Consider the following 25,369-nt stretch of genomic DNA (forward strand, 5'->3'; position numbering starts at 1 on the left):
GTCCTCCCTGCCAAACCTCCAGCCACTGGCAATTCTTGGATTCAGGAAACTTAGACTTCACCGTGGTGGGAAGTAAATAAAGGAAAATAATTAAAAATAGCTGGTTTGGCAAGCTCAGGTATGCTTTTGTTTTTTCTCCTAAAACAATTCCTGTGGCTGTAAGAAGGAAAGGGGAGAAGAGGCAAGTACAGAGACTTTGCGGGTTTGTTTGCTTGAAGACGTAATTTGAAGTGTTCTGTGTATGTTTTGAAATGAAAATGTGACATTTGAATGGATCAGGTACATTGGTACAAAGATAAAGCAGAGTTTGAGATGGCTGGGCAGAATATCAGTAGGCTCTTTTGTTAAATTAAAAAAACAATAGTTAATTATAGAGCTGCCGGTTGTTTTTTAAATGTACCTGTCTGAAGCTGAGAATGCAGCTATATTATTGGCAAAGTGAAAAAGAATGGAAAAGGAGAGTAGCTCTTTTCCCTTCTGTAAACAGCTGCTCTACTCCTCTGTAATGAAAAGCTGACTCCAGCTTGAGGTTTTTTTTTTTTCCCAGCTGCAGGGTATTCCTGATGGATTTTTCCAGGTAAATCGTAGATGTGATTTTTTATGCCAGAATAAGGATGTGTATTCCCATTTAGTAAAATCTGTTAGACTACCTTTCCTTCTCTCTTACTCTTTTAAGGGTTATGGAATATAAACCTAATTTTTCAGTCCCATCATAATGAGTGAAGCATGTCCTATTCCAGCCTGAAGCAAGCTGCTAAGAAATAAGTGTACGGGGAAAGGGGTGCTAATTGAAAGAGCAAACACTTCGCAGGTAACCTGATTTTGAACTGAATTCTTTTATCTAATTTAGTCTGCTTCTGCAAAAGCTGTTTTCCAGTGAAGAGAATCCCTAAAATATAAACCGTGCAATATTAACAGGTCTGCCTATCATTAAGAATCATGAGGAGTTTTGTCCTAGGTCAGAGTAGAATTAAGGCTAGACTTTGGAGAACATCAGCCTGTTCTAGTCTAACTGCAGCCCTAACCATGCTGCATGATGTCAATCCAGGTGTGCGTGTGCGGTATTTGAAAGCAGGTGCTGGTTGCTCTGACCTTCAAGCTGTCCAGGTGCAAACTGGAGCTATGCAGCTGTGCTTAAGATTAGGCTGGTCCTGAGTTTTAGAGGAAGCCTTGCTGAGCTGGGGCTTAGGACTTGGCTAAATGGAACCACCGCTTGCAGCTGCTGCTGCACCTGGTGCTGCGTTCTGTTCTCTTCCTCTGCTCTGCTCGCAGTAGTGGAGGCTTGAATATCGTTCGAATGGTCTTCCAGCTCATTGAGTTTCTGGTGAATTATAAACAGTTACCAGGTTTGTTCTCAGCACATAAACGTTGGACTTACTGACGGTCATTTGAGTTGTGTCCTTCTCCAGTTTATGTGCCTCGTATCTGAAGCAATTCACTATGACAACGACAAAATGTTTTTAGGCACCGTATAAAATTTTCCTATTTGCTCTCAATTTTGTTCTGGTTCATATAAGATTGACTTGACTTTCATGGAGCTCATTCTCTGAGCGTGAACAGAGGCAAATGCATTCGGTGGTTTGGTTTTTTATTTTTTTTAGTGGTAACTCATTGATTACATTTAAAATTAAAGTGACCAAAAAACTTGTAGAATATTGTCCTGTGATTGCAGTATTTTATTCAAATAGGTGTTATTTCTGGTCAGTCGTTAAAATGGAACAACTCATTTTGAAGAGTCTTAGCCCCAGATTTTACCTGCAATCTAAACTGAGGGATGTTATTGTCTGCTCTAGAAGGTAAAATCCAATGCAGCTGGTGTAGCAGAAATTCCATTATTGGCTCCATTAAAAATACTGCCAGTAGCTGATAAAGCATTTGCTAGTTTCCCATCTTTTGTTGCTTATGAAATGTAGTTTCCTCTCAGACTGGGATGCTTTATTGCAAAGTAGTTTATGCTCACGCAGAGTTTTTATATGATCTCAGCTACTCTTTGGGACAATCCCAGCTCCTGAGAGCTCAGCATTTGTGTGTTCGTCGGTCACGCAGCCGCGCTCTGGCCAGCTGGAGAGCAGCTCCAAAAGCTACAAAAGGTATTAAAATTTCACTTAGTATCTTACTGTCTGACTGATCTTTCTTACTGTCTAATTTATCTTAGTATCTTACTGAGGCTCTCTAGTATCACACTAAATATTAGTATTGCACTCGACAAAATGTTAGCTGTGACCTGCCACATCAACTGAAATTGGGTATTCATGTTTGGTTTACTTAACTGTAGAATGGAATAATAGGATGGTTTTGAGTTGGAAGGAAAGTAAAGATGATCTCGTTCCAAGCCCCCTGCTGTAGGCAAGGACGTGTTTGGTCCCGTTGTGAAGGACAGAAAAATGTCAAAGTTTCTAATAAAAGCCAGTGTTTATAATATATATTAAATGAGAGAAATGTACAAGTGAAACAGTGTTTATTGTAAGAGCTGCTGAATTTGCAGTTTTTTCTGTTCCATCTTCCTTCAATTCCATAAAGGCAAATAGGAGTGTAGCTTTTAAAGGGAGAAATCTCAAGAGGTAGTAAAGATCAAAGTTTAATTCACGGAATCCTTGTTTTAAACATGTCTAACAGTCAAACTCAAATGTTTTACAGCAAACTCCTCCTCTTGAAAAGATGCATGAATATACTTTGCACTTTGAGAAACTGGAGTTAAGGTCTAAAAGGGATTAAATTATCCTCAATTTATATTGCTTAGAATGTAGAAAATGTTCTTTTTTTCTACTGTAAAAGAATAGTATAGATTTTTATTTTTTTAATTTTGAACGCCTGTATTAAGACATGTGCAAAGTATTTTTTTTTTTATCTGCTACAAGAGATGTGTGTGTTCTATGTTTGGGCCAAAATATAATGACTATTGTGGGCAGCACACTGGGCCACCACCCAGGAGCAGTGGGTGTTGGGAGAAGGGGCAGATCAACTGACACGAGGTGAAGGACATAGGAGAACGGAACAAAGAGATGAGGAATGGGTGGAGGGTAAAGAGAATCAATGGGAGATGCTGAAAAACACCCGGAGATGCAAAGAAGGCAAAGAAAAATAAAAAATAAAGAGTAGTGTAGGGAAGAATACAAGTAGCGAAACAAATTTGGAGTTGAGATCATTGTATAATAATCCTGGAGTTGATGTTTGAGTTCCAACATTTCAATAGAAGGATACGGAACCTTATGCAATTTCTTTGCTGCTGTTACATTGAAAGCTTCAGGAAAAAGAGCTCTGTGATGGTACTGCTGAATTTTACAGCACTCTCGTCCTTTAAAGCAGAACATTATTTCCATAAGTAACATGTGTTTTCCAATTCTGACCTTGCTGCCTTCATTCCTACAAGAAACTGAGAAATGTCAGGTTTGCATGACTGGGAGTTGGGAACAGCTGGTTTATTGATACAATCATTAAAGCTCATGTCATGTATTTTCCAGAAGTGTTTGCTTCAGTGCCTGTTTCAATTGAGTGAATATATTTTTCTTAATTTAAGAAGGGCAACTGTTTTCATTTAGCAGTAGAAGCGCTACACTAAGTATTTCGGATGTTCCTTGAAAATAAAGCCTTAGTTCTTTCTTTCAGCTGAAATCTGGACTGATACTGCTGTCACAGGCAAATTTGTTAGGAAATTACTGCATCGGTTAAGAGAATAATTTAGCTACAAGTTTGACAATAATGCTGCAATGTTGTGCATCATTTAGATGGATTTCATTTATTATTATAAGAATAGATGAAAAATAATGCAGTCTAGTAATATTCTGTAGAATTCCACTGCTGGTTTTCATATGCAAGCTGATCAGGTGAAAATAAGCATCTTCCTAGAAAAAATACGTTGCAGTATTCTAAGAAGCAAACCACTTATTTCTAATCATGATGATTCAGAGCAGTCACAAAAATTTCAAAACATTCCTTAGTAGATGCAGATGGATCAAAGGTGTATTCAGCTGGATTATAACTGGTATTGGTCAGGTTGTTGGTGCATTTGTGAGTGAACAGTGTGTGTATGTGGTTCACAGTATGCACAGTTCAAACTAGTAACTTCTGAACCAAGTCTGTGTCCTGAGACTTTCTATCATAAAAATTCCGGAGTTTGTATCACCGTGAAAGTTATAAATATTTCAAATATTCTCCCCCTCCCCCTTTTTCCAAAGAAACACAGTGACTTTCACCACACTTGTGGAGTTACTTTTACCAGAAATGCCATTACAGGATTGGGTTGGGAAATGTTCTAGGAGTCTACATCAGTTTCTGCTTTGATATTGTGGGGCTGAGTTCATCAAGAGAATGATTCTGTTCCCCCGTTTTTTATTTACTTTTCAAAATTTGTGGGGTTTTGGGGAGGTAAAAGTGAAAATTGCCAAGTGGCGTATATGGAGAATAGGTACTGCATCCCACCATAACTACCATGCATATGTTTGCAAGCCCTGGTTTGGTTTGAAGTTCAGCTTCTGGATGTGTTCAGGGAAGGACTCCTGAATTACTCGCACATACCTTTTTTGTGCATTACTTGCATATACCTTTCTTGCAGCCAAAGTCACTATGGGATGAGGGTGTAGAAGGAGAACCGAGATACCAAGATATGTTTGTCCCTCCACTGCTGGTGGGTGCAAATGTAATTTGGGGATATTGCCATTGCTTATTAAGAGCTAGCTGGTGAGTTCCAATCCTGCTCATGTACAGCAGAGTGTTGAAAATTCAATTTATTTGCTGCTCGGTCTCCAGCAACAGAGGCAGTTTTGAAATAGAGGAGTTGGGAATGATGCTAAAGAAGTTAACCTCTTTCTCAATGACTCTTTAATGATTCTGACGAAAAATGAAAGAATCCAGACCATGAACAAATTCTTCACTTGTTAACACTCGTCCACTGTTAGTGACCCACTTCTAGAAGTTCTCTGAAAATTATTTTTTCATTCTTTTTGCTTTGAAAGGGCTTTGGTGTTTAAGCTAACTTTTTACAATTCGTCTTAATCTTTTCAGAAATATGATTGAACACAATATTATGACACCACCTACTGTTCCTTTTATCTTCTTCAATATTTCTAAAAAGATATTTTTTTAAAAAATCCGTTTTGTGGAACTGCATTTTAAATCAAATTATATTGGCCTTCCTGTCAACCTTTAGTTTAGACTGTCTCTGCAATGGGTATGTAGAAGTAATTGTTGGTGGTGTCCTTGATTTCACGCCTCTCCTCTTCAGGAACACAGGAAAACCTGTTTCTGGACCTGTGGCTGTCACTGTGGGATCCTGTTTCATGACTGTGATTCAGTCTTTCCCTTCTCCTTTTTTCTTCATGTGTGAAATACATCTTATTTTCAGAGTGGATCTGTCGTTCTTTCTGCACACAGAACTGAAGAAATAATTATATATCGGGCAATGGAGTGAAATATCTGTATGCAGACATAGCAAAAATTTACTGCTGATTACCACAAAATCCAGTCAGGCATTTGTTTTGCAAACAAACTTGGATTCAATTTTATCCTTTCCAGCTTTCCGATTCACACAAGTAGTATTTCGTGTGTCGCCTCCACCCCCTGCAAACAGAGATATATGTGAAAGTGAAGACTGATGGGAAAGGGCCGTGTTTTTCTTGTTAACTGGATACACGCCTAGCATCCTTTCTCCACCAAATCACTGTCCTGGGCCTTTATCTGACCAGAATTTGTGCTTTTTAAGTTGTGAAGCCTCTTCGTGTGGCTTCAGGAGACTGGAGAGTTTTGGGAGCAGGGGCCTGTGCCCGGTGCTGCTGTTGGTGCTGCTGCAAAGGGATGTCCCACACTCACTGAGTTATTCCCCAAGAACCCGGAATCCCCAGAGACAAGGGATTTTCTTCAGGGAGTGCTGTTTCTGAACAGAAGACAATAATGCTGTGTATGTTTGTTTTAAAGGGGCCTAGGTATTTTACAGAAATATATAAAAGACTGTTAAATTCTCAAGAACCAAAGTGGTTAGTTATTGCCTGATATCTTTCTTTTAGACATAGGTTGTTCCTGCCTGCTTGTGTCTAACATTTAATAGCTTTATGGGAATTATGTGCATGCACTTGAAGGCAAAATCTAGACCTGTTACGTTTTTCTCATTTCTTCAGTGAGTTTCATGGATGTTGCCAATGAATGGCTCTGTTCTGGGAGGATGCTTGGATTTTTACCTCTTGGGTAAATGTTTATACGTCTTGCTGTAAATTAAAGCCAATAAGTATTTCTGATGTATTCTGGGAGACTATTTCTACTAGATAGTTGCTTTTATGATTAAGCCTGATTTGGGAGCTGTGTTGGGGAGAGAGCTAAACCACTTCTTTTTTTCTCCAGACTGTGGATTCTGGTTCCACGTGTCAGTCCCGCAGGCGAAGGACACGGGTTGGAGCGGCGTGCAGTGAGTTCAGCTATTGCTGCACAGGTCAGAAACTTCTCCAGCTGCAGGTTAGTCCAGCTGTGATTGTAGGGAGATCATTAGTTGTACATTTGTATTTAATGTGCATTTCCTTGTGCAAGGCTGAGACAGTCTGCATAAATAATGCTAGAAGAACCACGCTCTTTCTTTGTTTTGGAGCGTGCTTCTGTAGTCATTACCACCACCACTGAATCCAGCTGGTAACCTAAAGATATGTAAATCCTCTCAGTTTTAGGTCAGTTTGCTCCTCTAACAAAGAGTGACTTGCAAAACACTTAACCAGAAATTACAGAGGCTACTGACTTTGCTGCTTTAGACATTCTGGAACCTGCACAATTATTAATAGTTGATTCTCATTTTAACATATATCTCAAGACTGCTGGATGAAGGGTCCTTTAGCTGAACGTTGCTCGTTATACGCTAAAACCATTATGTAACCAATGTGCCAATGTGTCACCGATTGGCTCTCTAGGACGGCCCTGAGGGTGGAGTGGTAAGATTTTATGTACAATGGCTGTTCCTTTTCTTTCTGGCCTGCTGGCTTTGTTCCAGCATCCAGACTTGCATAGCTCTGTAACAACCGATATCTCATCTCTGTGTGCTGCAATTTGGCTTTTTGCCCACGGAGCGGACCCTGGTTTTGGGACAACACTTCTGTCTGATACTTTGTACACATCACCTAGCAGCTCTCTACTTGTTTGTAAGATGGTTACTATTGACCTAGCTCAGAAGGATATAGAAGGCTGCTTTAAAAATTAAGCACTATGTAGTCTGAATTATCACAAACTAGATTTTGCTGTACATCCTACCACTAAGCAGAACTTCACCTTCCAAGTAATCACATAAGCAGAGTTCTAATGTAGAATGGCTTGGCATACAGACTAAGGACAAGAGATTCAGGAACAATTAGTAAAGTTCCTAGTGTCAAAGCACCTGATTATTAAATAGAATTATCCAGTGTATTTTAAGATGATGTTTTCAACATTGTGTAGAATTTAAAAAATGGATTGTTCAGTTATATGCAAAAATGTAATGGGCTATCTGTCAGGCAAATGATTTTTCTTTGGTTAGGGCTGAGTGGTGAGGAAAGCCTGGAGGGATCTGAATTGTCTTGGCGTGATTAAAACCAGTAACCAAGCAATTCCATTGGCAACAGTGATGTGACACACGTCACTTGAAACCAACCTCAGGCTGTTACTTATTGGATCTTTTCAATAGGAAATCAGATGTGAGGGGAAACGGCTCCTTCAAATTGCTTGTCTTTTTACCTTTTCCAAGCAATTCTTTTGCTGCTGCCTCCAGCTAGGCAGCTTCCTGAGATGTGCATGGACTTTATGGAGGTCAAAATAGTTTAAAAGGAAGAAATAATTTTAACAAGACAGCTGGCTCTGAGTGTGTAATTTAACTTGAACTAAAAACAGCATTCTGGAGTGCAGAAGAATTAGCCCTTCCTATCTGAAATGAACAGCACTGGGTTTGACAGAACATTTTGAATTAGCCCGTCGCATCATTAATTCATTTGGAATCCACTGTGCTTCACTGATGTAACAGTGCTCATAAGAAATTCATCTGGTAATAATGTGCAGGGCACAGAGCTGCTCTCATATCCACCCCCCTCCCAGCAGCTCGAAGGTAGGCTGGGTATTTGTAGAAGTACCACTTGCTTAAGCAAAGTTCAGCTGCTGACAAGCTGCATTTTATATAGATTATTTTAGCTAAAGGTAATAAGCGTGAGTTCGTGTTCTGTTTGTGTGCCTGTCTTCTGTGCAAGGCAGAAGCAGAGAACACCCTTCTCCCTCTCTCTGACCTTTCCTTTTGCCAGTGAAAACCACGTCTTTATGTTTCATGGGGCATTACGGGCACAATGTTACTGAAGGACTAAGACTACATTTTATAGATATAAAATGGATGCCCGAAGCCCTAAATGTTTCCTTGTTCTTATAATTTGCACAATTTTGATTATCTGATCAAAAGAGTAGACAGTAAAAATCTGAAATTGGAGGATTTATGGATCTTAGGTGTGCAAATATCGACTTGTTAGATTATTAATTAGGAAAGCTTTATATTACTATGTAACCTCTAATATGAAAATCTGAGCCATCTAGAGTTGGATGAAATTACTTGCATCATGTCTATGAACGGTGTCACTGCTTAAAAAAGTCTTCGGTTGTGTCTCCACCTGCTCTCTTCCATCCCTTTTTAATGTGCTCTTCACAGGCTTGAAGGCAATGTTGGAAAATGTGGATAGGTGAGATGAAAACCTTGAGTTCAAGTTGCAATCAGCAGTTGCAGATGACTTCAGTGATGTTTCGAGGATTTCTTAGTTGTTAATGAGCCTTGGAAGTGTTTCCAGTTAGTTACCGAGTCGGCTCATTGTTGCTCCATTTTCTTCATCATATTCTTGCATTTAAAAGCAACAACAACAAAACCTAAAACCAAAACAAACCTTATTTTTTAATCAAAAGCTCTTAAACCTCAGGTGATAGTACATGGTGATTGGGAGGGACCTTTTTGATTGTGGGCACCGGGAAGCTGGTAAAATGGATGAGGCCAGACGTGACAAAAGCTCCATTTTGTAGATGTGGTTTTTATCATTTTATTTAAGGGGATCCTGGAAGCAACAAATGGTTCTTTGAGAGGTTCAGAGTAGAATGAACTGCTTCAAATAAGACAGGTACAAGGGCCTGAGGGTAGAGCACAAGAGATATGTAAGGAGCCCATCCTTCTCGAGTGCTGGTGTATTTAAAACAAACAAGAACCCCAAGGAGATGATGAGATTAAATCTCAAACCCCACATTATTCTGTATTTTGGTGAAGCAGCTAAGAGAAGAATGAGGCACTTTCCCAATAGGGCTTTGACATGCTCATTTTATTTTATGACCGTGCTCTCAAATGCATTTCATACTGTCTGGTGATGAGAAGAGGACAGAGCCCTCTGCGGAGCCCTTCGCAGAGCAGGATGGAGAGGCTGAGGAAGGACACGCTGCAAGGTCCCAAACAGCTCTGTCCAGTTTTCCTCTCCCAGTGGGGCAGAGCTGCCACTTCATCATAATGAACAGGAATAAATAAAGTAATAAAGCTGGCTGCATCCGCAGCCGGGTGGCTTCTGTTCCCAGAGGCTCAGCAACATCGATCGAAAGTGAATTAGAGAGACGTGATACTTCTCTTGCATATCAGATAGCTGGCCAGGCGTTACCAAAATGTAAACTCATTTTAGAAGCTTGAAATGAGGCAAAATCCTGGTTACAGTGTTATCTGAAAACTGTTTGCTGGATCCTGGATTAAATGAGTGTACCGTGAGAACTGAGCCCAGCCCTTCGTCCTGCAGCAGCAGCCGGTGGGTCCGGGGGTGCCTCAGAGTGCTGGAAAGGCAGATGTTTATTCACATTATTGTGGAGTTATTCACAGTCCCGGAGCCCCAGCCCTCAGTGTGATGTTCTCACACGTCTCTGCAGACAAAGCCACCGTAGCAGCCGTTCCTTTGTCTGACCAGGACGGCTGTCCTGCGGGGAGGCTGTGCAGACACAGCCCAGGTGTGTGTGCTGCTGCCTCCGGTTTATCCAGGATGACGGGAGCCTGGATCGGGGTGAGGGCTGGAACCAGCTGCCTTGGATATCCTGAAATGCTCCAGGTTGTTCTGGCCTGGTCAGGACTTGGATCTTCTTGAGAGAGAAACACATGGAATTTAATCCATTGAAGTTCTGTTCAGAATGTACTCTAGGTCTGGCTTCCAGGAGCAAATGCTCCAGGTAATCTATATGCTGAAAAAACATTTACAGCTTTCTAGTATTTGATGATGACTTTTTAATTTAAAACTATGTCCACACTGCTGGGTTACTGGTGTACTAGACTTCATAGAATCTCTAATGTGGATCCAGCAAAGCCACCATTTATACTGATGTAGTGAAACAGATCCATGAGAGCTCACCTTTACCAGTAAATAAATAAATGAGATGTAGTGAAACAGATCCATGAGAGCTCACCTTTACCAGTAAATAAATAAATGAGATGTAGTGAAATAGATCCATGAGAGCTCACCTTTACCAGTAAGTAAATGTGTGAGCATTAGGGGTTTCTACTGGCACAGCCACGCGTTGCAGGAAAACATCTGCCTGGCACAGCACAGACTTTCGACGGCTTTGTTACGATTTGAGGATGGATTCGCTTGTTTTTACTGTTGCTTTAGCTGGTTTCATGGATGTTAACCCCAAAGTGTTCCATTAACGTGTTATAGCTTCCTATATAGATGTACAGTTACTGTAACCATACAGTTTGGGTAAAATGTAGCTCCCAGGTATAGCATTGCTATTTCTTTGGCCACCTATATGAAATGAAATGTTAATCTCCGTACTGGAAGATATTGTGCGTTTCGAGTGGTGAAATGAAAACCTTTGATTGTTTTCTGCACTGTGCTATGAAGCAGCAAGGATGGCACTGAATGCAGTTTCCACACAAAAAATTACACTGTGTCCTCATGTAATACTCCTCCTGTTGCTGTTATTTCTACTTACTTACTGATGCTTGGCTGGTTACAATCTGACATTTTCTTCTCCCGAGCCCAAAATGCAGTCTTAAAATAAACTGGTGACATGCACAAGCTATTCTGGAGCCAACAAACTGTAATATAGTTTTAGACTGAGTAACAGCGAACAAAGTTATTGTATTTACACCTCTGTTATCCTAGAATATTTAGATGACATACAAAAAAATCTGGATTTTTAACTCCCATGAAAATGCAAGGTGGGAAAAAACCAAACCAACCAAACAACCCCCCCCACACCAAACTGAAGTAACACATGGCAAATAGAGTTTGGTTGCTAACCATAAGGTGATTTTTGGCCAGTTCCTTCACCTCTGTGTTTTCTTTCGTCTCTTCCCCTTTCTCTGTGCTGGTTTAGACTCAGTTCTCTGGGCAGGAACGGCCCTGGTTTTAATGTCCAGCCCAGCCATACTGGGGCACCTCAGTCCAGAACTGGGTTCTTCTGTTTTGTACAAATTACAGTGGATTTAGAGGAGCTGGCACAGACTAGGGATGATTCCGGGTTATGATCTGGATTTGCAGTGCTATTAACCAAATATTAATAGGAATTTTCTCATTTCATAGGGTACTTTGTTTTGTTTTTCCACACGCTAAATGTATACATGGTAAGATGCAGTCTCAACCCCAAGTAACATTTATTCTAAATGCAGAGGCTGTGTAATGTGAATTCACATCTTAGTTCATATACCTGATATATCTATTCTGATACATATGATCAAGCCAGTTTTATATATACACATTATTATATGGATCTATGCAGAGATATATATGCATGTATGTTATGATGCATCCCCATTTGGGTCTCGGGTTTAAGTTATGGCCAGTCATTTAAAACTGTGATGGTAGAGCTTAGTTTCACATATGAACAGGAGAAGTCTCCCAAATGCAGGGAAACACAGAGGTCGCATATTACTGGTTCACAAACAAAACGGAAATAGTGTGGTTCGATTCCAGGACAGAGTCTCGAGTTTATTTTATGTGGTTTATTTTATTAAAATAGTTTCTGTTTGTTTGTTTGTGGAGAGATAAGTGCTTTCTCTGTGGTGATTGTTGGGACAGGTCATTTTGTTCTCAGTGCCAGATGTGGAGCTTGATTTTTTGAGATATGAATACTAATAACTGCAAATGGAAAAATAACTTATCTAGCTTTTTACTGTACAATTCGGATGGGACAAGAGTGTGAAGATCCTTCTTCATAAGAGAGAATTCATTCTTATTTGACCATATCAGGGAAGAGACATTTGTCTGCTCCTTTTTTAATTGTATGGTGGTTTTATGCCGGAACAAAATGTTGTATTATCTATGCGTTTTTCCAATTATTGAATCTGTTATTTTTTCCGTAGATTCCTTAAGCCTTCTGATTAAGCAGGGAAATTATTCTTTTTATGTATGCTGAATTCTAACAGGGAAGATTTTGTGATGAGAAAATTAAAAAGCTGGAATGACATTTCAGGACTTGTGTTGAATTTACATGAAAATTGAAAAAGGCAAGAGATAAGAACCTACTTTAGACTACTTTTAAAAATAAAGTTGTATAATCTCTGAAAATGTTGATCAGGTAATTTTTTTGCTTAAGAACTCAGTGCATAGAACATTGCTAAGTCCTTTAAAGTTTGGGAATTCAATATGAAGATTTTCAGCATGGTTTTTTACATGTCGTAATGTAAGCAGGCATTAGAGCACAAGCGGGTTTCGTGGCATCGTTCTGCTCATCTCATGAAAGATGTCACAGCCCAGACTAAAAAAAATAAATTAGTGCAAACAATCTTCATGCTAAACCTGGGGTGAAGGTTTAAAATAAGCTGTTTTCCACAGGCAATAGTGGAGCAGATAGTGAATACGGGCACAACACGTTTGTGGCGTGAAATGGTCACTGAGTTTTCATTTCCATGGTTCGGAACGTTGTGTTTCCTCTGCCGAGAGCAGCACCTGGTGGCTGGAAACACCCAGCGCTGGGGACCATCACTGGGGCTCAGCTTGATGTACAGTCATTTACACAGCGGTTTTTGCTGTTTGTGATTGCAAACACCCAAATAAGCCTTATAGAATCTTCCTCTCAAAATCACAAAACATGTTGGAACAAACCCGACATAGCTGATGAGCACTTTGAAGTCAGTGATATTAAAAAAAAAAAAAAGTCGCAGATGCTCAACATGTTTTAGGATCTATACCTATTCTGTGTTAAAAAGAAAAAAACTATCAGGTTTGAAAAGTGATGTTTAAATATAAAATATTGTCTCGTGTTTGTATACTGCCTTTGACCTTGGTGAAAGACATACAACAGCTCCAGGTATGGTTTAAAATTAGTGTTCGCTTTGATCCCGGAACACCCTCCTTCTCTCATTCGGTTAAGATGTCATTAAAATCCAGGTGCTTATTAAACATATTAGATATTATGTTTGTTTACATTAAAGAGATGGATTTTGTAAGCTGTTGTGCATCCTTTCTGCACAGGGATGCAGTCACTGCGTATCTCACAAACTCGGGTTGATTTAGGTGGTTATGCTGGGGGAAGAGTTAGAAAATGTCGTTTGTATCCTATTCCTTTATTTGCTTCTTTTATCTGATGTGACGGAGCTTTTATCTGCTTGAGGTTGTAGAGAGTCCTGCAGATCTCAGTGTAACAGCTCATAAGAGTGAAAAACAAGACCATTTCAGTCTGGTTTTATCTTGGAAGCTTCTAGCACTTTAGCAAGACAGAGGGCTAAGAATAGATTTTTTTTCAAAAGAGCTCAGAAAAATAATATTCTGAGCTCTTAAAACCCTGGCCTTGACTCATAGTGGCAGCTGATGTGTTAGTCGTGAAAATTTAACTTCATTTAAATGTTGGAACTGAGGGTTTTTCTTCTCTTTATGTATTCCAGTTGTTTATGCACAAACACAGGTGTTGGCGATTCTGAAAATCTGGCCACGTGTGAGAAACTAGAATCAAGACAGGATTTTGGGGCCGCATTAGATTCCTTTTTGAAAATAATTAGTCAGTGCAGTGTAGTCTACTATAGTGACTAGTAATAAGGAAAAAAATGAGCGTATCTGTATTTATTTCCTTCTCCAGCCCAACTGTGATTTGTTAAAGGCTCTTTGACGTTGGCCCTTTGATTCTGAAGGTTTGCCCAATTACAGCTTTGTGCAGTGCAAAGCAGTAACCACTTATTTCCAATTCTTTTTGAGCGAAATTTACATTTTGAGTAGTGGAACGATAGCTCTTGATCTACACTTAATTAACAATGACATTGTTCACATTTATTCAAATAATGCTAAACACAAAAATATGTAATTTTTATGCCAATTAGTCTGGTCAAGTGAGGTTAGCTAATGAAAGACTATTTAACTCAGAAAGGAATTGCATATTTGTTCATTTAAAAAAAAAAGTTTCACACTGTTCCAGCGACTTGTATCATTGTAGAGTTCACAATACCGATTACAGACGTAGGAAGGTGCTGAACAGTAGCAAAGTTTTACATATCTGAAATCTTGGGGGGCAATGGATAAGGCAACAAGCCCGCTTTGGAAATGAAGGGAGCAGATGTCGGTGATGCTGGGCCAGCCAGCCTGGGGCTGCTCTGGGTTCCACCAAGGAGCTCTGCTGGAGTTTTTTGCTGATTTTTCTTTGTAAGCAGAGGAAAACGCACAATATCTATACTGTAAAGAACAGTATCTTGAGCGTCTCTTCCAACCAAAATGATTCTATGATTCTCTGCTTGCTAGAATAGCAGGAGAGGTTCGGGTATTCAGAGTGGCTGTGTTAGCGGTTTGTCATGAGATGTTGCCTCAAATTCAGCTTTTTAGAAGCTCTGCCCACAGGAATTACAGAATCACAGAATCCCAGCCTGGTTGGGTTGCAGGACCCTCTGTAGATCCCCCAGTGCAACCCCTGCTCACGCAGGGTCACCAGAGCAGATCACACAGGTCGGTCCAGGCGGGTTTGAATGTCTCAGAGAAGGAGACTCCACACCCGCTCTGGGCAGCCTGGTCCAGGCTCCGGCACCTCCCAGCAAAGAAGTTTCTCCTCATGTTCCGATGGAGCCTCCTGTGTTTCAGTCTGTGCCCGTTGCCCCTCACCCTGGCGTTGGGCACCACTGAACAGAGTCTGGTCCATCCTCTGACACCCACCCTGAGATATTGATCCCATTGATCAGATCCCTCTCAGCTTCTCTTCTCCAGCTCAACAGCCCCAGCTCTCTCAGTCTCTCCTCGTCACAAAGATGCTCCAGACCCCTCAGCATCTTTGTAGCCCATCACTGGACTCTCCAGTAATTCCTTGTCCTTCTTAAACTGGGGAGCCCAGAACTGGAGCCAGTAACTCCAGATGGGGCCTCACCAGGGCAGAGTAGAGGGGGAGGAACCGCCCTTGACCTGTTGGCCACACTCTCCCTAATGCACCCCAGGTACCATTGGTCTCTTGGCCACAAGGGCACATTGGTGACTCATGGTCAACCTGTTGTTGACCAGAACTCCCAAGTCCTTCTCTGCAGAACTGCTTTCCAGCAGGCCAACCCCAACCTGTACTGGTGCCTGGGGCTGATCCTCCCCAGGTGTGGAGAATGGTCATCCATGGGAAAGCAAAGGACTCAGTAGTCTGGATATTTGGCATTGAACTTAAGTAAATCTGGTCTGTGCTATTCGCCAAATTCTAGACATGCAGGAACTAAAGCAGAGAACTGGTCCAATCATTGTTACATAAACTGGTAGAGAAATCCCTCTCTTTGTGTGAGTGGGCCTCAAACTATAAATGGCAAATCCTGTCAGTGCTATTTTGACATCTATGTGCAGACTGGTCACACCAGTCTATACATCCAGCGGGTTTCTGGCATTTGTGTTTCCCTTTTTGGGGGGATTGATTTGTTATTGAGGAATGTTCACTTTATTGAAGTTGGACTTTCCTTCCATAGCTGCTAATGGATTGATAAAATAAATTATTAAGTAAGTTACATGTAACATATCTTCCAGATGACTGAGTAGAAAACCAAAAACAAAACTATGGTGTTAAACTGAAATACATTAAACCAATACTGCTGGCTTTTGACATTTAACAGATACATTGTCTTAGCTCTAAAAAAGCTGCCTCCGTGGCCTTAATATAGTTCAGAGACAAAATTAGAAAAGGATATGGGTTAACTAAAAAAAATAAAAAATTCCTTGCACAGCACCTCCTGCTCAGCATCCAGCAATTTGCTTCAGCAGTGTCTGTATCAGGCTGGAAATGGTGCAATCTCAGTGACCGTGAGTCACTTGCTGTTTCCCCCAGGAACAGCCGTGCTCCCTTTTGGGCTGAGGAACGAAATGGCAGGAGAGGATTTTGGATTTCCAGAGGAGGGGCCTCCTCCTCACCCAAAACTGTTCCAGCGACATCAACGTGAAGGGCCTGAGCAGCCCCGTGGGAGGATGAGCCGAAGGCGGGAGAAGAAAAGTAACAATGGTTCTGTTTGCGTGTTTTGAGTTTACAGGCTGTGCAGCTGCACGAAGGGGATGTAGTTGGAGGCTTTGCTGGACTCTGTGTGTCAGTTTGGTTGAACAAATGTCCTGTAAATAGAAGAGAAAGCCCAGTGAGCCTGTGCTGGCTGCTCGGAGTGGCTGGCCCTGGCGGGGATCGGCTTACCCATATATCCTATGGCTTATCCTATAGCCCTGCCGTAAAGAAAACCGGGCAAATACTGGCATCTGAAAGCATTAAGTGGATTTGGAGCAATCAGCAGTGAATCTCAGTATGATTAAACAATTTCTGCGTTTAAGTAACTTGTACTTTGTAATTTTGATCCTACATAATTCATGCAGTTCAAGGAAAATATTCTACATGAGGTTCTGACTGGTACTGCAGCATTACAGTAACACCTTCCAGTGTGGTTAAACTGTGGAATTAAATGCAACATCAGCTTGGAATTTGAAGGTTCAGGTATTTACGGCGGTCAGATTTCTTACTGAACTAAATTCCCTTCAATTATTATGGAAAAGCGAGACTTTTCCTGTGTTCTTTATACTGGTTGTGCTCCACTGTGTGTTTGTTCAATTTTGTATCTAGTTGTGTCATGTATCTTTAGCTACATTGTATCACGGAAAAATGGAAGGAGGAAAGCACATTTTAGTTACAGTACCTTGGCGCTAGTGAGAGTACTCATTCAGTATTGTTGTTATGGCCTTCCTGAATAATTACATGCCCTAAGAAACAACAAACAATTCATTTCAATTCATTTTGGTGCTTTTATCAGAAAATAAACTGGCTGAAAACCCCAAATACATACTGTAACTTTCATAAAAGTTATTTCAAGTGCTCGCCAGACCTGATCATCTGTACAGCTGCTGAAAGGACCTCAATTGTATGTGAAAGAGGGAGATACAGCCTTTAAAAAGGCAAAATGCAAGATGGTAGAGCCAGATTGCTACCAATTATCTTTGAATATTTGTTGGAGTGGTCAAATAACCATGCATTTAAACTTTTATAATGAAGTATTTTCATTAATGTTTTTCTACTTCAAATTTTTCTGTACTCAAGTGCATATAGAACATAACGGGGGAAAAAAGCCCTGTTTTCCCAGTGTCTAAGTGTTAATGTTTTGGGAATCATTATTATTACTAGAAAAAGCTGTATTTTTAGAAGGTATACTAGCTTCCTACAAGCAATCTTATTAATCCCTGCCTCACTTCTAAGAGTGGCTGCATTTGCCTTTCTGTTTAATTATTTTTCCCAAAGAGACGAGATATTATGAAGGTGGATTTATGAAGGTCATAACAGCAACTTTGTCAACAGATTGAGCAAAGTATTCCAAGGCTACGTAACAGCACGAAAGATGATGCTGATTGTCTTGTGAAAATGAAACGGGTACTGAGAGCAGGTGGAGAAGAGTTTAAGGGGAAAAAAAGTGATTGGAGATGGGACATTTTTGAATTCATGACGAGTTTAGATCCTCGGTGTTCTGAAGGGAAGGTCAGGAAGGGCTGCGCACACCCTGAAGCTGCTATAAAGAAAGGCCAGAGCTTGTGTTAGAGTAACATTTTGGATAGGCTGGAACAGCAGAGCGAGTGTCTGTCGGAATGGGAAAAAAGGCTGCGGGAGCAGATTGAACGACTCCGTTTGAAATAACATTGACTCAGCCCGCTTTTCTGTAATACATGGGGACACGTTCCCAACCAAAGAGAGAGAATTTTTGAAGTGGTTTGCTCATCCACAATTAAAAAGTAATTTTACCATCAAAAGAGAGATATTTCAAATATTTTGAAATAGTTTGTGCTTCGTATAGTTCTCAAAGCTGTAATTCATTATGGATGCCTAGGCAAGTGACCATGAGATTTGGGGTTAGTTTCCAGCTTTGTCTTGACCAAGTCTCTCGATCCGTCCCTCCTTCTCGTCTGGGATGAGGATTCGTACTTCCATTCTCCAACCTCGGGTTAATATTGACTTTGATTGTTTGCTGCATACAGGTGTCCTAGAACCGTGCAGTGGAGTTTGGATCTCGCTGTTAGCTGAGCTGTTCCTATAAACAAAGCAGTACTTGGCCTTTACGCTTCTATAACAGCAGTTCCAAAAGTGTTCTTCTCACAATACCTGTTGCCTCTTGACCATTAAATTCTATGTTTAGGCCTGTGAGAACCGTAGATTTGTTTTCTCTGGAGTGTGCGAGAGAGCAAGGTAGGATTTTTAAGGTGTATGAGATTTGTCCGTGCTACTCACTCGCTCCTTTTGGGATCTCTGAACATGTTAATAAGTACACCAGTAATATTAAAAATTAAAAAAATAAGGGCATTCTTTGCAATTTTGCTGAAAGCTACTCAGAAGGTTTCTAATTTTAAGAAAGGAGCATTAATAATTGAGCCTACGCAGTTAAATCTGCTGTTATAGGACAATTTACAAGATGAAATGAATGTACAGCAGTGAGCAATCTGTTGGATTAGACAGTTTCACAGCTCATAAAGGGTTTAGAAATGTCCGTGAAAATGGATGTATTGTATGAACTAAAGATGGTAAAAACCTGATTTAACCCGTGCTGTTTGTTCAGCTGTGAATGGGCAGTCAGACACCGATGTGCTGGGATAACCTGTTCATTCCTCGTGGTTTGTGTGTAATTGAAGATGAAGCTTCTAGGCAGTGCTCGCTCTGGATGTGTTCCCGTGGTACAATGAAATACTGCAGAGCAATAACAAAGTTGGATGTCATTGTGTGAACTGAGATATTAAGATTAATGCTGCCATATTTGCATAGTTTCACATACATTAATAATCTCTGCTTCTCAGCATCGTTTATTAATGTGTATAGAGTGTACTACACATAATGCCTTGCTGCTTTTTTTTCCTTATTTCCCTTAAGCTAATTTATTTAGAATTGTCAGAAGGTGTCATTTTGTAGCCCCTTTGTTTATAGTATAAACAAATAATAATTAACAGATAAATCTACTGAGAAATGTAGATCTCTGAGAAATATGCCATTAGGTGGCACAAGAAGAAGCGTACCCAACAACAAAGGTGCGTATCTCATCAAAACGTGTTCTTCTGACAATACCAATTGTTTCCCAACCATTAAATTCAATATTTAGGCCTGTGAGAACCATAAATCTTTAAATAGATTTTCTCCTTGACTTGGCTGGCCTCTGGGAGATTGCGGTGACTCTGAGTTTTGGGATCTCAGAAATACGTCTCACAAATGGGTGGAAAAGTATGTTATTTAATGCATGCACAGTGTCTCTAATAATACTGTTATTTTTTTAACAGAATTTAAAGTATCCATATGAGCTGTAGTCTTGCTGTCGTGTTTACAGGTAGGTCTTACCATGGCCTCTCTCCTTATCGTAAGGAGACATTCCATAGTTGTTAGAAGGCAATAAACAGCATATTTAGTGGGAAATGTTAACTAAATATAGACAGTAACAACACTACCAGTCAGATAGTAATGCTACTATAGCGTGTTTATTTCTCTACGCTAATTTTTAGTAGATGTTTGAATTTTAAATATAAATTCAAGTAAGACTTGAGGTGAAAAAAGGCTAAGATGAACAGAATGCTTATTGCATATCAAGGTTTTATTATGATTTGAAATATTTGCAGGCTGAAAAATTATTTAAAAACAACCAACCAAAGCAGTGAGATTGTACAATGGTGATGATTAAGTCAATACTAACACACCTCTATCCATGATGAAGGAAGCAATTCTAATTTCTTTTATGCAATGAAGCAAACTGAGATCCATTTTTTTCTTATGCATTCTAAAAAAACCCCAAAAGAGTTATGTTTACATATTCTAAACACCCATGTTTAGAACAGTTACGTTTGTTTTTAACAATACACAAAGTAATCAGATTTGGGGCATACTGTACTAAATGTGGTACAAAAAGAAAATACAGTCTCTACCCTTAGTGAAATTCTTCCAATTTCACTTTTAAAAGATATCACAAGTGAGTTTAACAAGCTATAGAAGGGCATTGCTGTGAAATGAAATACATATGCAGCAACAATGGCATATAGATAAGCTGAAACCTGAAACAAAAGCAAAAATGAACATTCCGTTTTAGAGAAAAGGTTTCTAACATAAGTGAAAGTTTCATGTCAAATGTGGACTGATTTTTAAAAATAAGCTTCATTAATGTTTTCAGTCAAAATACCACACAAGCACCATTTACTGAGAGGGGCATGTTGATTATGAACTTAAGAAGAATCAGCTTAGATTGCCACATTTTGTAAGGGAAGTACCAAGTTGAACAAAAAAATGCACACGTGAAAGGACCAGTATTTAACATGGTAATAAACTCGCTGTTTACTAACCCGGGCAGATTGGTGGGTAAACTTCAGTACACACATTGAAATATAAATTCTATGCAAGCATGGAAGTTAAAGCTAAAGTCTGTTCAAATGTAGAAAAGATGATTCTGTGTGTTGCTTATTGCTGTTTTTTTTTTTTTTCTGATTAGACAAGATGTTTGCCAAGGAACCCGGGAGAAAAGTTTGAGGAGAACAATCCTGTCTTGAAATGGTGATGGGCATCTCTGAATTTCATTTATACTGACAGAAGTACATGTGATATCTTCACTGTATTTGGATAGGATCCACAGTCTGCAAAGGGGCAAAGTACGTACAAATTGGAGATTGTACCGGTGTAAAGGGACTACAAGTGAATGTAATCGGGCGGTTGAAGGCCCTCGTGTTGCTTCTGAGGATCAGCCCCGTGTGGGACAGTGACAGCGCTCAGCTCCGCACAGGCTGTATTGATCTCGCTGCTTAGAGTCCTGTTAGATCAGCGCGTTTCAATTAGCCCAATGGATGACTGATTACGAGTTTACACAAGTGCCGTGCAGTGCATTCCCTGCCCCCTCGCGTGCTGAGTTCTGGACAAACCTTTGTCTCTGAGACAGAGCAACAGCTGCCGGGGTGAGAGTCAGTGAACCTTGTCCCTTTGAAAGGGTTCTAGGGATTGCTCAAAGCTCAAAGGCAAAAGCTTGTGCTATGTTTAAAAACTGGCACAGTGAGATTGGATTTAATGGTGCTCGTTGAATTCCTTTGAGAGTCTGTAGTGGAAGCCGGTAGCATTACTGCGGCTGCTCATTTTCTAAATATAAAAAGTTCTGGGAGCTTTGCTGCTTGTGTCACATGGTGACTTTGATGGAAACATTCTTTTATCACCACGTCGGGGTTTCATCAAAGTCGGTGGGCATATCGGGCTACAGCATCCGCAAGCAGCTGAATGTGAAGGCAGTGGTACCTCTCTAAATTAGAGCAAAACTCAAACAGAGAATGTTCAATTGGATTTGTCTTGCTGGTTGATAGAGTCGTCTTTTGTCACATAAGCATGAGTTACACTGAGACCTTGAGACAAGAGTGGTGATCTGCTCATTTTAATTGGGTTTGGTTCTCAGAAAAAAAAGATAGAAACGCAATGTACTAATTTGATGTGCCAGTAAAAACCCTGGGTGTAAACCGCAGCTGATCATTTGGCGATGACGCTGCCTCTGACAGGTGATTTGACCTGAAACTTTGCAATGTGTGTGCAGTGACAGCTCCCGGATGATTTGTGCTGTATCATTTTGCCTGAATGTCCTAAGAATGCAGAATTCTGTGTATTCTTCCAGCCTCTGCTTAGCTTTTTCTTATCAACTGAGTTCTGTTTTCAGTTTAGCAAAAATTGAGACTATGGCGCTATCATTTTTAACTTTTAAAATACTTTGCACCCTCAGAAACCTATGAGAAAGTAGTGTCTATATTTCCTGAGCAGAGTGGCAATTTTATCTAGGTTTGGCATGGTAGTAGAAAGTTAGGACAGCCCTCTGGCTTGCAGTTTCAACAAATACCCATTTTAGCAGTCCAGCTTAAGACACCTTTAAAGCCTGTTTGAGGGAGTATTTGAATCGCTTCCCCTCAGGTCACCTCAGGTCCTCCCTGAAGGTTTTAGCGTAGAAAAATGTTACTAATCCGTGTTTCATATTCAGAATCTCCTGTCGTGTTTCAGAACTTATAATGCATTAGTAACAAAACAATGCAAAATCTTCACCCTTACAAAATGTCTCTTACATTATTTTGTGTCTATTCATTAGTGATGGATTACAAATATTGAAGTATGATAAAACGCACAAGAAAAAGAATGAAAATGCTTTAATTGCCGTTGTCAGAAGGGGAGGGAAGGTTGAAGAATAGCAACACATCTGATCAAGCACGTGCCCTTCAGGGAACCCCTGGGTTCTCCGTAGTCATGGCTGAATGCGGGAAAGTATCTTTGGCTTTTCTAAATTCTGGCGTTGCTGGATGCTCTGTCATGTGCTACCGGAGCGAATTTCCAGCCGCTTCCATTGGCCATTCCTGCTGCCCTGGCCTATTTTGGGGTGTTTGTTGCCAGCACAGGGCTCTGGATGGCTCAGTGGTGGCTGATGTGCCTCTGCCGTTGCGCCCTGCACAGGTGGAGAGACGTGGCTGTGCTGGGAAAAACAGTTTAACCAGCGCAGCCCTTTGTACAAAAAGTAGAGTATAACCGACCGCTTGCCATGCTGGCTGTGCTTGCGATTTAAGATAAGCGGGTCGACAGTTCTCAGCTGCTGATAAGACTTTACAAAAGGATCTGCAGAATGGAGGTTTAAGAATAAAATACAGAAGCACACACCATAAATTTCTGTAGGTCAAACAAAAAGGGTAATTCAAATCACTTAAAATATCTTGAAGGAATAGTACATCAACTTACCTAAAAAGAGAAAAAAAATAATGATAGTTGTGATAGCTACTGCAATTAGCAGAAAAGAGAAAACAGGCTAGTTTTTATAAAGAAGACTTGCTGCAAAAAAAATCTGAGTATGAAATGGAAGGTTCACATCGAGTTCATCCGTTTGATGAGGAAACAAAGGTTCATTAGCCCATCAGTGGGAGATGTATCAAAGAGACTCATTGGACTCTGCCAGGTCTGCGGGTAAGGGAAGAGCAGAACCAGATGATAGTCTTTGGTTTGGAGTTAGAGTTTATGTAGCAATGCATACAACAGCTTTCATCTTGGCTAAGATTAAAATGATAGGAGCAGCAAACAATTTATAAAGCAGCTTTTGAAAGTAAAATAAACTTTTTAAAGTCTTTCTGTTGTTTTCATAGGTAAAGAAAAACAAAAAGGAAAAAAGGCATGAGAGTCAGGATATCAAGGATTTGATGATTTCATAGCAAAACCTACGACCTCCACTCAGCTCTGTGACTTATACATGAATAATAGCAACTTAATTAAAGCAGATTAGAGGTGCTGCTACAGAGTCAGGTTACACAGAATTATAGTTGGTACTTAAAGACCTTGTCAGGGGAGTTCAGACGTTTTATGAAGATTAACCTATAAGAGGTTTTTATGGGTAGTACTTTTTGTAATATAATAGAAAACCCAACGCGAAAGACGGAGATTCATATGATCTTCTTCAGGTACCTATAATGTAGGTGGCTGCATCCCACCTGTTACCTGAGCTCCCTGTACAGTCGGTGCACACAAGTACACCCTGCCGGAGGACTCTTCATCTCATACCTTTCAGCTGGGAAGAACAAGGTCATTTGTCTTATAAAATCAATTATCAGGTAACACAGAAGGAGCCTTTCATGTTGCTTTTTTAAAAGAAAATCAACCCTTTAACGATGGTTGGTTTGATCGTGGTCATCTTGCCGATTCCATAGACTAATAGACAAAAGCGTGTTCTAGGGTTGTCTGAGATCTTTCCAGCACAACAGATTTTGTTTTGTCTTTGTTTCATTATCCAACATGTTGTAGTTTTCCTTTAAAAAATAGAGAAATGGAGCCATGATCTAAACCTTCAGTGATCTTCACTGATCCAATGACAAGGACAGGGCAGCTTCAATAGAAGGCACCTCTTTTCTTTCTTTTTTTTTCCTTTTCCACCCTTTTTTTTTTAAGATTGGAAGATGGGTCTGAGGAAGACTGTTGTATAAAGCAGATTGAGGACACCTTATGTGTAGTAAATTCTTCTTCTACTTTATGTAGAAAAAGCCTTGGATCTATAGGTTTTATACAAGGCTCTCTTGAATCACACATTTTTAATAGTATTGTGTTATGAAACCTTTGTAATAATTTTACTGATGTATTAGTTAAGTACTCTCTATAAATTTTTACAGTGTTTAGTTTCACTATCTAAAAACTGTGTTTTGTTCCAAATCATACTCGCTTAATACCTCACTTTCTGTTTGATATAACTTGATATAACTGTCAACTTCCAGAATTCTTACTTAGATTCTTTGGAAAAAGGGATGTAAATGTTGCGAAGTGCATGAAATATTTCTTAAAACTGGTGGTTCATCATTCTAATTTTGAATAAGAACATTAAAACTTAGTTTGTATACAGGGCAATATCTAGCTTGCTGTTTATCAGAAGCATGCCAAAGGGGCAGATTCATATTAAACAGAATTATTCCTGTGCATATACATCTCGTGCATGATCTCACTTTCCATTAAATCAGTGACTGTGAGGAGATGTTTTATGTGTTTATAAAGAAGAAAGACTGCACAACGCTTAAAGAATCTAAACCTTTTAAAAAGAACTGGCATTCGAACAGTCAGCAACACACACTGGGCATAAAGCCAACAGGGATTCTAAATATTCATAATATACATGTAAAAATTTCAGTGGGTCTCAGTTCTTTTTTTAGAAAGTGATCGACAGAATAAAACTTTAAAGGTATAAAACAACAAAAAAATTCTAATGATACAACATTGCAATTGCCAGTAAACCTAATCTTTTATTTAAATAGCCTGGAAATGTTCCCACCATATCTAAGTTCAACTGCTGATTTCTTATGATAACACACTTAACAAAGACCAAGATGTTCCACTTTTTGATAAGTCTAAAATCCCGGTGAGATCCAAGTGTTAGCTGCTTTATCTTCACTCTGCCTATACACTGTTCATTTTTTTTTTGTAAAAAAAAATCATTTCAATTATTTTCTCTTGTTAAGTATTTCTTTTTGAAGAGGAA

At 39.8% G+C, this 25,369-nt stretch overlaps 1 long non-coding RNA gene across 3 annotated transcripts in view; it reads left to right on the forward strand.

The window, feature by feature from the left end:
• LOC135992024 (uncharacterized) overlaps window positions 1-25,369 on the forward strand; it is a 71,691-nt gene that overhangs the window by 41,588 nt on the left and 4,734 nt on the right. The window contains exons 1-6 of one of the 3 annotated variants that reach the window (XR_010606679.1): window positions 688-811; window positions 1,984-2,090; window positions 6,331-6,441; window positions 19,653-19,699; window positions 20,846-21,002; window positions 23,811-23,960. This is a non-coding gene — a long non-coding RNA (uncharacterized LOC135992024). Of the gene's footprint in view, window positions 1-687; window positions 812-1,983; window positions 2,091-6,330; window positions 6,442-19,652; window positions 19,700-20,845; window positions 21,003-23,810; window positions 23,961-25,369 lie in introns of those variants that run through there. The other 2 variants (XR_010606681.1, XR_010606680.1) reach the window with 2 other exon arrangements.

The sequence above is a fragment of the Caloenas nicobarica genome, chromosome 9 (genome assembly GCF_036013445.1).
Source record: "Caloenas nicobarica isolate bCalNic1 chromosome 9, bCalNic1.hap1, whole genome shotgun sequence".
Classification (NCBI taxonomy): domain Eukaryota; kingdom Metazoa; phylum Chordata; class Aves; order Columbiformes; family Columbidae; genus Caloenas; species Caloenas nicobarica.